The sequence below is a fragment of the Crocodylus porosus genome, unplaced genomic scaffold (assembly GCF_001723895.1).
Source record: "Crocodylus porosus isolate Cpor-Errol unplaced genomic scaffold, CroPor_comp1, whole genome shotgun sequence".
NCBI lineage: Eukaryota > Metazoa > Chordata > Crocodylia > Crocodylidae > Crocodylus > Crocodylus porosus.
This window is the reverse complement of record NW_017728948.1, coordinates 31,418,208-31,427,425: the sequence shown is the minus strand read 5'-3', so window position 1 is coordinate 31,427,425 and position 9,218 is coordinate 31,418,208. Positions and strand designations below refer to the sequence as shown.

Here is a 9,218-nt window from a genome sequence, read left to right as displayed (position 1 = left end):
CTTCCTGCCCTTTGGGCAGGGGGCTGGACTCGATGATCTCCCGAGGTCCCTTCCAGCCCTAATGTCTATGAAATCTATGAAATCTATGACCAGGCCCCCCTGCAGTCCAGGGTCTGCATGGCCCAGCAGCAGCTCACATGGGCAGGCTCTGCTGAGGGAAAAAAAATGTAGCAAGGGACCTGATCCCTTTTTTTGTTCCACAGAGCCTGACCATGTCTTCTGCTGGTGGGCCCTGAGCTGCAGGGGCCCCAGATTCTCCCTCCACAGCAGTAGGGCCCCCAGGGCCACCCAGGCAGATGGCTGGTGGGTGGGAGCTGCCCGAGCTCGCAGGCAGCACCCAGCCCAATCCAACTGTTCTCTGAAGCTGAGCTGGGGTAGCACCCTCCTGCTAGCAGCCCGCCTGGGCAGCCTTGGGGGGTGCTGCCACCATGGAAGGAAGGACCAGGGTCCTCCGCAACTCAAAGGCTGCTCAGCCCACTGGCAGCTCACCCTTTGGCCAGGGGAGATGTGGGCAGGCTCTGCAAAAGAAAACAGAACAAAATAGAATCAGGCCCCTTACTGCTCCTGTCTTCAGCCCACCTCTCCCACCGTGGGTGGGTTAGGGGCACAAATTGTCAAAGGCTGCAATGTTACAAATAGCTACACTGCAAACTAAATGACATGCAGCTGTGGCTTAGTTTGCAACATAGCAAACTTATTTAAATCATAAAAAAAACTGTACATGTATGCATGATGCATGTACATAATGCAATTAAACTGCAAAAAATGGCCAATTTTTGTCACATGTACAGGCACTCTTTGTGTCCAAAACCCCATCTATATTGTTGTTTCTATATAGAAACAACAGTTACTGTTTCTACATTATAGACTAAAACCCAGTCATTTGGAAACTTCACTACAACTTCACACTGTGATCATTCATACTATCTTAGTGGCAAATATACCAGAACTAAATATAATCTTTATGTTTCAGATGATGCTTTATTTGAACCACTGTAGCAAGGTACGAGAAATCCAACTTTAATATAACTTCAATTAATTAAAATATTACTAGCGAAGGATATTTCTCTATGTGCTTTTCTAACTACACTGGCTCCTTAGAAAAAAATGTTAAATTCTGCATCTGGAAACTAGTCTTCAAATCTCTCAATGACAATGATTCAAGATCTAGCACTCCAGAGAATGGTTTTGTCTTTTGGAGCAGAGCTGGAGGGTCTATGAACCTGTCAACTTCAAGACTGAATGAAGCTCATGAGTAAATGGGGCTTTCTAGTTAACAGGGCCCAGGCTTTGAAATTAATTTCCTGAGGAGATAAGCATGACCACAGATCTTGTAGCCATCAGAATGAAGTGTAAAATTCAATCTGCAACTTGGTGTTCCTCTAGTTGGGAGTATAAGCAGTGAGGGAAGGGAGACTGAAGAATTAAGCAAAACTGAAAATAAAGACTGCAGAGACAGGGAAGGAGGAAATAAATATTTTTACAAGAAGAAAACAACTGCTGACTAGGGCTGTGCAAAATTTTGGCGGCCGTTTCGTTTCATTTCGGATGTATACGTTTCAGCAGCTGAAACACCAAATCCAAAACTAAATGCAAGGTTCCGGAAAAGCTCCAAAATGAAACAGAAGCATCTGAAACATTTCAGAAATGTTTTGAATGTTTCAAACTGTTTCAGAGGTGGGCCTGCAGGGAAGGAGAAACTAAGAAGAGGGTGGGGGAGGAGGCAGGGAAGGACTGCTCTGATATTGACATCTGTAGCTGGCCAGTGACACGATCTGTCCCTGAGGTCCCTTCCAATGCAGTGCTCTCAGGGAGGGACAGAGAAACACCATAAAAAGCTGTTATGAACTGGTCTCTGCCATTTTGCATCTGCATCTGTGTCTGTGTAGCAGCAGGAGCAGCAGCAGAGCATAGCATCTGTAAGCTTGCAGCTTGGTAGTGCCTTCCTACCATCTCTGCAAATTTCATCCCGCTGTGCTTTAACACACATATAGCCTCACATGTCATGAGTTTTGCTTTCAACAGTTTGAGGAGCAGTTTCCCAGAAACCCCTGCACCTATCTCCTTGAAACCTGGCAGGCTTCATGGCCTCAGAAGTGGATACCATCCCCGCAGTCTTCATCCCACTGTGCCTTAACACACACAGAAAGTCACACATATCATGAGCTTTGCTTTTAGAGTTTTGCTTTTTTTTAGGGTTTTTTGGAGGTAATCAACAGCTCAGTTGGTAATGTCTCTGCATTCCTTCCTTTGGAAAAAGCTGTTTAAGAAGAGCTTTTAATGAGTGAGGCTTTGTTTTCTGATGGGGTATTAATTGCTGATAACAGAGCTGATAAATGCTCTCTTATCAAGGAGGAGGGGGCCCTCCCTAATAACAGTGTCCTGCAAGGGCATGGCCACACCCCACCCAGCACAGCTGTATGGAAGGGAAAGGAGGACTGCTCTCATGCCCCTCAGCTTATAGACTGAGTCACTGCAGGCATATGTCTGTATTTCTGGGATGTCTGTGTAGTTACAAAACTGATTCAGCCTACCTGGGTTAGACTAATCTGCAAAGATTTAATTAATTCAGGCTAAGGCTTTTTTAATGTCTGTCCCTAGCCATATTGCACAGGAAGGAAGAAACCATCACCATGGCCCTATTTAGTACCAAGAAACTTGTACTGTGCATCTGAGACCCATGCAGGAAAAACAAAAATAAGGGTTAGACATCCAGTGGGTTCTGAACATATTTTGGAAACCAGCAATGGAACAGTACCGGAATGACTGTGGCTTCCACCTCTGTGCCCCTAAACATGAACAGGATGTGTGGCCTGTAGCAGTTTATAACAGGGTGTGAAGCAAGCCTGTTGCCCTAAAGGTTATTCCAGATGTTCTAATGCAGGGGTTCTCAATCCCGGGGCCATGGCCCGGTGCCAGGCTGTGGCGGGTTGACTGTCAGTCTGCAGCATGGTCAGCTACCAGATCGAAAGTGGCCGCAGACAGGCAAGCTGTGGCCCCACAGAGCTGGACAGAGAGGTCACGGCTCCTTCCGCAGGGCCTGTGGCAGCAAACGGTTTGGCCCACCGCCTCACCCGGGGCATGGGGGTAGCCTTTACCTGTCTTTCAGCTGGAAATTCTGGCCACAGTCAGCTGTGACTGCTGGGCCGTGATTTGGCCGGCCACAGCACAAAAACGTGTGGAACCCCTGTTCTAATGCTCATCATTGACAGTTTATGAATCCTAGTACTGTTGAAGCTATATATTCAAAGGAAACTCTAGCACCCTGAATGATGAAACTTTTAAACTGAAGTCTCACTTGGATTTAGGCGCATTACACTTGTTATACAGGAATAATATTAAAATAGTAAAGTTTTTTATTTGTGCCTGTCAGACTGTGGTCTGCCACCTCCTCAGCAGAGCATGGGGCAGACACAGGTGGCCAGAACCTTCCAGCTGAGTCTTGCCACATGCCCACTCCCTGCCACTGGAGTGCCCATCCAGGGTCAGCTGACCCCTCACTACTTCCAATATAAAACCCTGACCCAGAAGAGGAAGCACCTAGGTAACAAGATTCAACTTTGTACTCAGCTTGTGCTGCTACTGGCTTTCTGACAGACTCTTCAGATACCTGACCTGGCTTGCCCATGGACCCCAAGTTTGGCCTGACCCTTTGGATACCTGATCCAATTGTTTGATTTTCTGGATACCTGACCCAGCTAGCCTCTTTAGCCCATGCTTTGTCTGACCCTCTGGATCTCTGACTTGCTTTCTTAGATGGATCTTCTAGCTTCCCTACACTCTAACTCACCATACACTCTTTGGACCTCAGCTGCCTCTCCTGACCCAGACCTGGCTGTCTACAACTTGGTATGACAGTGCCATAGAATGATTTATAATGATTCCTACTGAAATCTAAGCATGTTACATGCTGGGAAATGCTTGTGACTTAAGCCTGGATAACATAAATAATTTACCGCAGGATAATAGAATTATAGGCTATCAAAACTGCAGGCAGGTCAACAGTTATTTCTCTAAATAGAAAGACATGTGTAAGTCACCTTTTTCCTTCCTGAAGATTACCACTGAGAGAAGAAGAATAGTTAAAGGTTCACTGCTACCTCAACTTACTCTTTTTAAAGTGCATTTATTATTTAAAATAGTTTTGATATTAATACATACAGATCAGTTCCTCAATTTTCAATCATTATAACCCAGACAAAACATTTACAACTAAGAAGTGTTCTCTTCAAGATGTGCTTATTTAATATGCACTGGCTTTCATGTACTTGTAGTTTAGAGTAACTATGTCTATATTTCAAATGAAGTTGTGTGAAAATGTGTTAATGGACTGAGTAATAAATAATGCTAGCATTCATTAAGTTTCTTTCAAAGGGTTTCTTGAGAAATTGGAAGCTTTTAAAATCTAACAGTAAAAATCATTTGGAGACAAAATCTGAAGTTTTGTTTGATGGTTGGTGGTCTTCACAAAACTACAGAATTTCCAGGATCTCACTGGTAAGTATTCATTTGTATCAGACTTGCAATTTAGTAGAGACAAAAGTTTGCTTTTCAGTAGGAAATAATGGACCTAATCCTTAACTGTCTTTTTGGAGCATAAGCTACAGGGAGGAACTTGTTGATATTTAAGAGTCCAACGGTGAATATTTCACAGCTTTATTGTGCACTTCACCTTCTTCAGGTGACCTTTTTTATTTATATAATGGAAGTAAACTAAAGCCATTAATTTAGGCTATATCTGCTTATTTCTCAGACTTGAGGAAGCTTTGTGCCCAAAAGCTTGTTTAACATTTCTTCTAGCAATGTAGATCAGTGGTACCCAACCTTCTGGCTCTGTAAGCCAGATGAATGGTGGTGGGGTTGGTCTGTGGGCCCAACATGGCTGCACACCACCCTGATCCATCTGTGTACCTCCTCAATCTAGTGCACAGGGCCACATTATCTGGCCCATAGAGCTCCCTATGGACCCAAAAATTTGGCAGCAGGGTAGCAGCAATTAACACTGTCACCACTCCCCGGTTGCCAAATTTCTGGACCTTAGGCTGGATGACACTGCAGGCTGGATGACACTGCTTCATAGGCTGGGTCTGGCCCATGGGCTAAGAGTTGATGTAGATGGTCCACTCAAAGATATTACCTAATACACCGTTCTTCTTGCATATACAGCTCAGACAGGCTACAATTATTCCAGTTATTTTGTATTTGCTAGAGGAAATCAAAAGATTTTTTAGTGGAAAAAAATGGATTGATGGCTATTTCACGCCCAGTTCTTTATAATTAAATTGGCAACACCCTTCCACATGGTGCAGAACTTAGGTCTATTTCCAATTCAATTTTCAGTAAAGCATTACATCAGACATTGTGAGTTAAAACTTTCTCAAGTGCTATTTGTTATACCAGCAGACTGTCTACTGTGTCTGCTGGTAAATACATTTTCCATTATTTGTAGAACCTTTTAAGTCTATCTAGAAGTACACTCAAAGGAAAAAAATGTTTGTTTTACAGTATGATCAGCAAAAAAATTGCCCTCAGCTGCAGCTAACTGCTGTTATTTTTCAATTGCATCTTGTACAACAAAGAATTACAAGGCTCAGTGCCTTGAGTTAAGGGAAGTGAAGCCCTGTTTGCATTTTCCATTTGGTTTAGTGTTGTCAGTAATATTAAAGACGTGAAATAGCAGGGCATATACCAGTAAAGGGAACGTTATAACTTAAAAATGCAGGAAATGTAACTGTTTACTCCTCCTCCTCACCCTGTCTCTCTTCCTTGGTCTGCTAGGGTAAGATTAATCATTCTAATTATTATGCTAGACTGCATGCTTTCATTTTTGCAACAACGTATGTTGCTCTTTTAATGAGTGGATACATGGATCAAAAAAATGAATGCAAGCAGAGGGTTGTCTCTTCCTGATTTTCTTTCTGTCAGGTCTCCTATTCATTAACATAAAAAGTATAAAGTAAACTCTGGCTTCTAATATGTTCTTTTACATTGCTCCAAAGGTGCAAAGAGGTCCAAAAGTTGCTTCACAGGCCAGAGAATGGTTCCCAGAGCATAGAAAAACTTTGGCTGATAGAGAGAGAGCAGGATGTTTTGGTGATTCCTGACTGTTGGAACTTAGAACATGTGGCTTAAATAGTCCCTTATCACTAAAGAATGCAAATAGAGCTTCAAACTAAACCGCAGCTGCAGTGGACCAAGATCAGTGCTTTAAAATATGTCATCTTAAAAATCTTTGGGGTGTTAGTCAAAGTGCCATCAAGCTTTTTGTGCCTGATATTTTTAATAAAAAACACAAACATCTCAGTGTCATCAGAAATTAATGCATCCTTCTCACAAAGTTCTTCCTTGAATTCCACAGTAATAATTTAAGGTAGGGTCCTTCTGTTCAATATTTCTTTTGAAAATAAATACTGACAAACAGAAGGAGTCAAATAAACAAAAAGACTATCAGTTCCAAAGCCTCCAAATCTGTGCTCTTTCTTATTGTTGCTCAAAAGGGTTGAGCCTGTGCCAGGCTGGATTCATTTCAGTGTAAAAGTCTAAATCCACATAGCTCTTGCACTGCAAAGCCAGTATCCAACATCCCTTTGCTTCTGTTGCATTTAAATTCTCAAATTGTTACATAGCTTTGGTTAAAATTAACTTCAAAGTTAGTGCATTTATCCAGACCCAGTCACATTATGTATACATTTGCAGACATCTTAGTGCAATGATAAAAATGTTATATATATTTAACTAATAATTCAGAACACAGTATGATCCTTTAAATGGAGCAAGAAGTCCATAAAACCTGGGTTCTATTGCTGGCTCTGAACTAGTAGACTGCCACACACCTTAAGCTCTAACAGGTACAAAACCTTCCATCTGTCCGGCAACAAGGTCACCATGAACAGAATTACTGTGCTGTATTGCAGTCTTCACTGACTGTCCATTGACAGGAGTATGTCTCCTTGGGACTAGCTGGCAGCGAGGTCTCTTTGACTGCCATGATCACAGCTTCCCGTAACAGTTACACTCCAGTGGGACAATCAAATTGCCATTAAGCAATAGCAGGGAGACCTGTAGCTGTGAGACCGAAGTTTTCAGAAGACTGGATCTAGAGCATGAAGGAGTCTAGAATGTACAAAATGGTGAGAACAAAATGAAAGTTAAGCTCTTTGACTAAATTCCCCTTGATGAGGCTTTCTCCACAGGGGGCTGTGCGAAACGGCACTGTTCCATTTCGACTTGCATTTTGACTTTTCAACGGAACGGTGTTGTGCTTTGAATTTTGTTTCATTTCAAAACTGCTGTTCCATTGCATTTCACTGTTTCGATGCTGTTTTGACGCTGTTTTGACATTTTGCCCATAGGCTATAATGAGGAAGGACAAAACAGCCTATAACTTTGTTATTTCTTGCCTGATTTGGATGAAACTTGCAGAGATGGTTGCCCCTCCCAAGGCCATGAATTCTGCCGTGCTTCCCAGAGATAGGTACAGGAGTTTCTGGGAAACTGCACCTCAAAAATTGTGAAAGCAAACCTTGTGTCACTTGTATGTGTGAAGGCACAGGGGAGTGAAAACTGCAGAGATGGTAGCCCCTGCTGAGACCACAAAACCTGCCATGTTTCAAGGAGATAGATGCAGGGGTTTCTCAGAAACTGCACCTCAAGCTGCTGACAAGCAAAACTCATGACATGGGTGACAATGTGTGTGTGTTAAGGCACAGGGGGGTGAAAACTGCAGGGATGCTGTCCCCTACTGAGGCCACAAAGCCCACCAGCTGTCAGGAAGATAGGTGTAGGGAGTTCTGGCTTCTGGGACCCTGCACCTCAGGCTGCTTACAGCAAAACACATGACATGGGTGGGTGACACTGTGTGTGTGTTAAGGTGTGCCCTCACTGGCACTGGGGCCTCTACACAGCACAGTAGTGTGCTCCAGTGAGGTCTCCTCCTCCCCTACAGCCTCATCTCAGTCCACCACTTTAAATGGCAACAGGTATAAAATAATTTAGTGAGTGAGCCCTAGCACAGTAGCACCAGCAGCATCTCAGGTAGCCAAACTATGACAGAGCCCTTCTTTCCTCTCCTGCAGGAGCTCTTCTCCAGCATGTCTGTTAAGGCGTGTCCTCACTCTGTGTGTGTGTGTGTGTGTGTGAGAGAGAGACTATGTATGTGTGTGAAGATGCGCCCTCACTGGCACTGGGGCATAGTAAGGAAGCCAGAGGCTGGCCTGGCATGCAATACAGGCAAGAAAGCCAGTCAGTGAAAATGGAAATGGAGGTGTCAGGGAGTGAGGGACAGGCTGGGGTCAGGGGTGGGGAAGGGAAGGGGATTGTAGCAGCTCAGGTAAAAGTGCAGAGGTACCTGGGGAGTCAGATGTCCAGCAGGTTGTGGTGTGTCATAATTCCAGTGTCTATACTGAGTCCATGAGTTTCTGTACCTACTACCTAGGAGGCTGATGAAGTGCAGTTCTTAGGCCCAGCTCTGAAAAGTGGCTTGTAAATTCACCAGAACTAAAGCCAGCTTCCTACAGCTCAAAATACAAAACCTGCCAATAATCTCCAGTACCACCACAAACTGCATACCAGAATCTATCAAAGACAACAATACCCAACTACCTGTGGGGGCACATTCCTCTGCCTCCAATATCTGAGACCTGATCCTGAGAGGGAACAATGTACAAACCACTTTTCACAGCCGGGCCTCACATTTTGTTTTGAGAACTGTTATCACCTTTTTGTTTTTAGGAGAGAAACAGTTGTTCCCAAAGAACTGTGCATGGAGTCATAATAAGCAGAAGAGTTTTTCTTATCTTAAAATATGAAGCAAGAGCATTTTTTTTTCTTCACTCTGAAGTCAAGTTAGAGGCCTGGATAAATTTATAGTCAAGTTAGAGGCCTGGATAAATCTACTTCAACATATGATAGGGCCACGAGCGCTATGAGCCACCTGAACCCTGGCTGCTCAACTAAGGAGAAGGGCTGGCCATTGACAGCAAGCATCTCCCCAGTGCTCTGGGTGATCTTACTCATCCTTGCAAAGTGCCCTACTTTCTGCCCACCTTTCCCCAGTGTTCCAGGATGGCCTGCCTCTGCTTTGGGGGGGGATGGGGTCCTTGGAGCAAGAGGGGGACTACCCTTTGGGCATGCTCCTGCTGGTGCCAGGCTGAGGCAGAGTAAGGGCAAGGGAGTGGTGCCGGTGGAGATGCATCAGCATCCCGTGGTGCTCATGTGTT

The 9,218-nt window shown here is 44.1% G+C and overlaps 1 protein-coding gene across 1 annotated transcript in view; it reads left to right on the top strand.

The window, feature by feature from the left end:
- The window catches only part of KCNIP4 (potassium voltage-gated channel interacting protein 4), a 209,213-nt gene that overhangs the window by 129,477 nt on the left and 70,518 nt on the right, over positions 1-9,218 (top strand). The gene's annotated exons all lie outside the window — the stretch shown is intronic.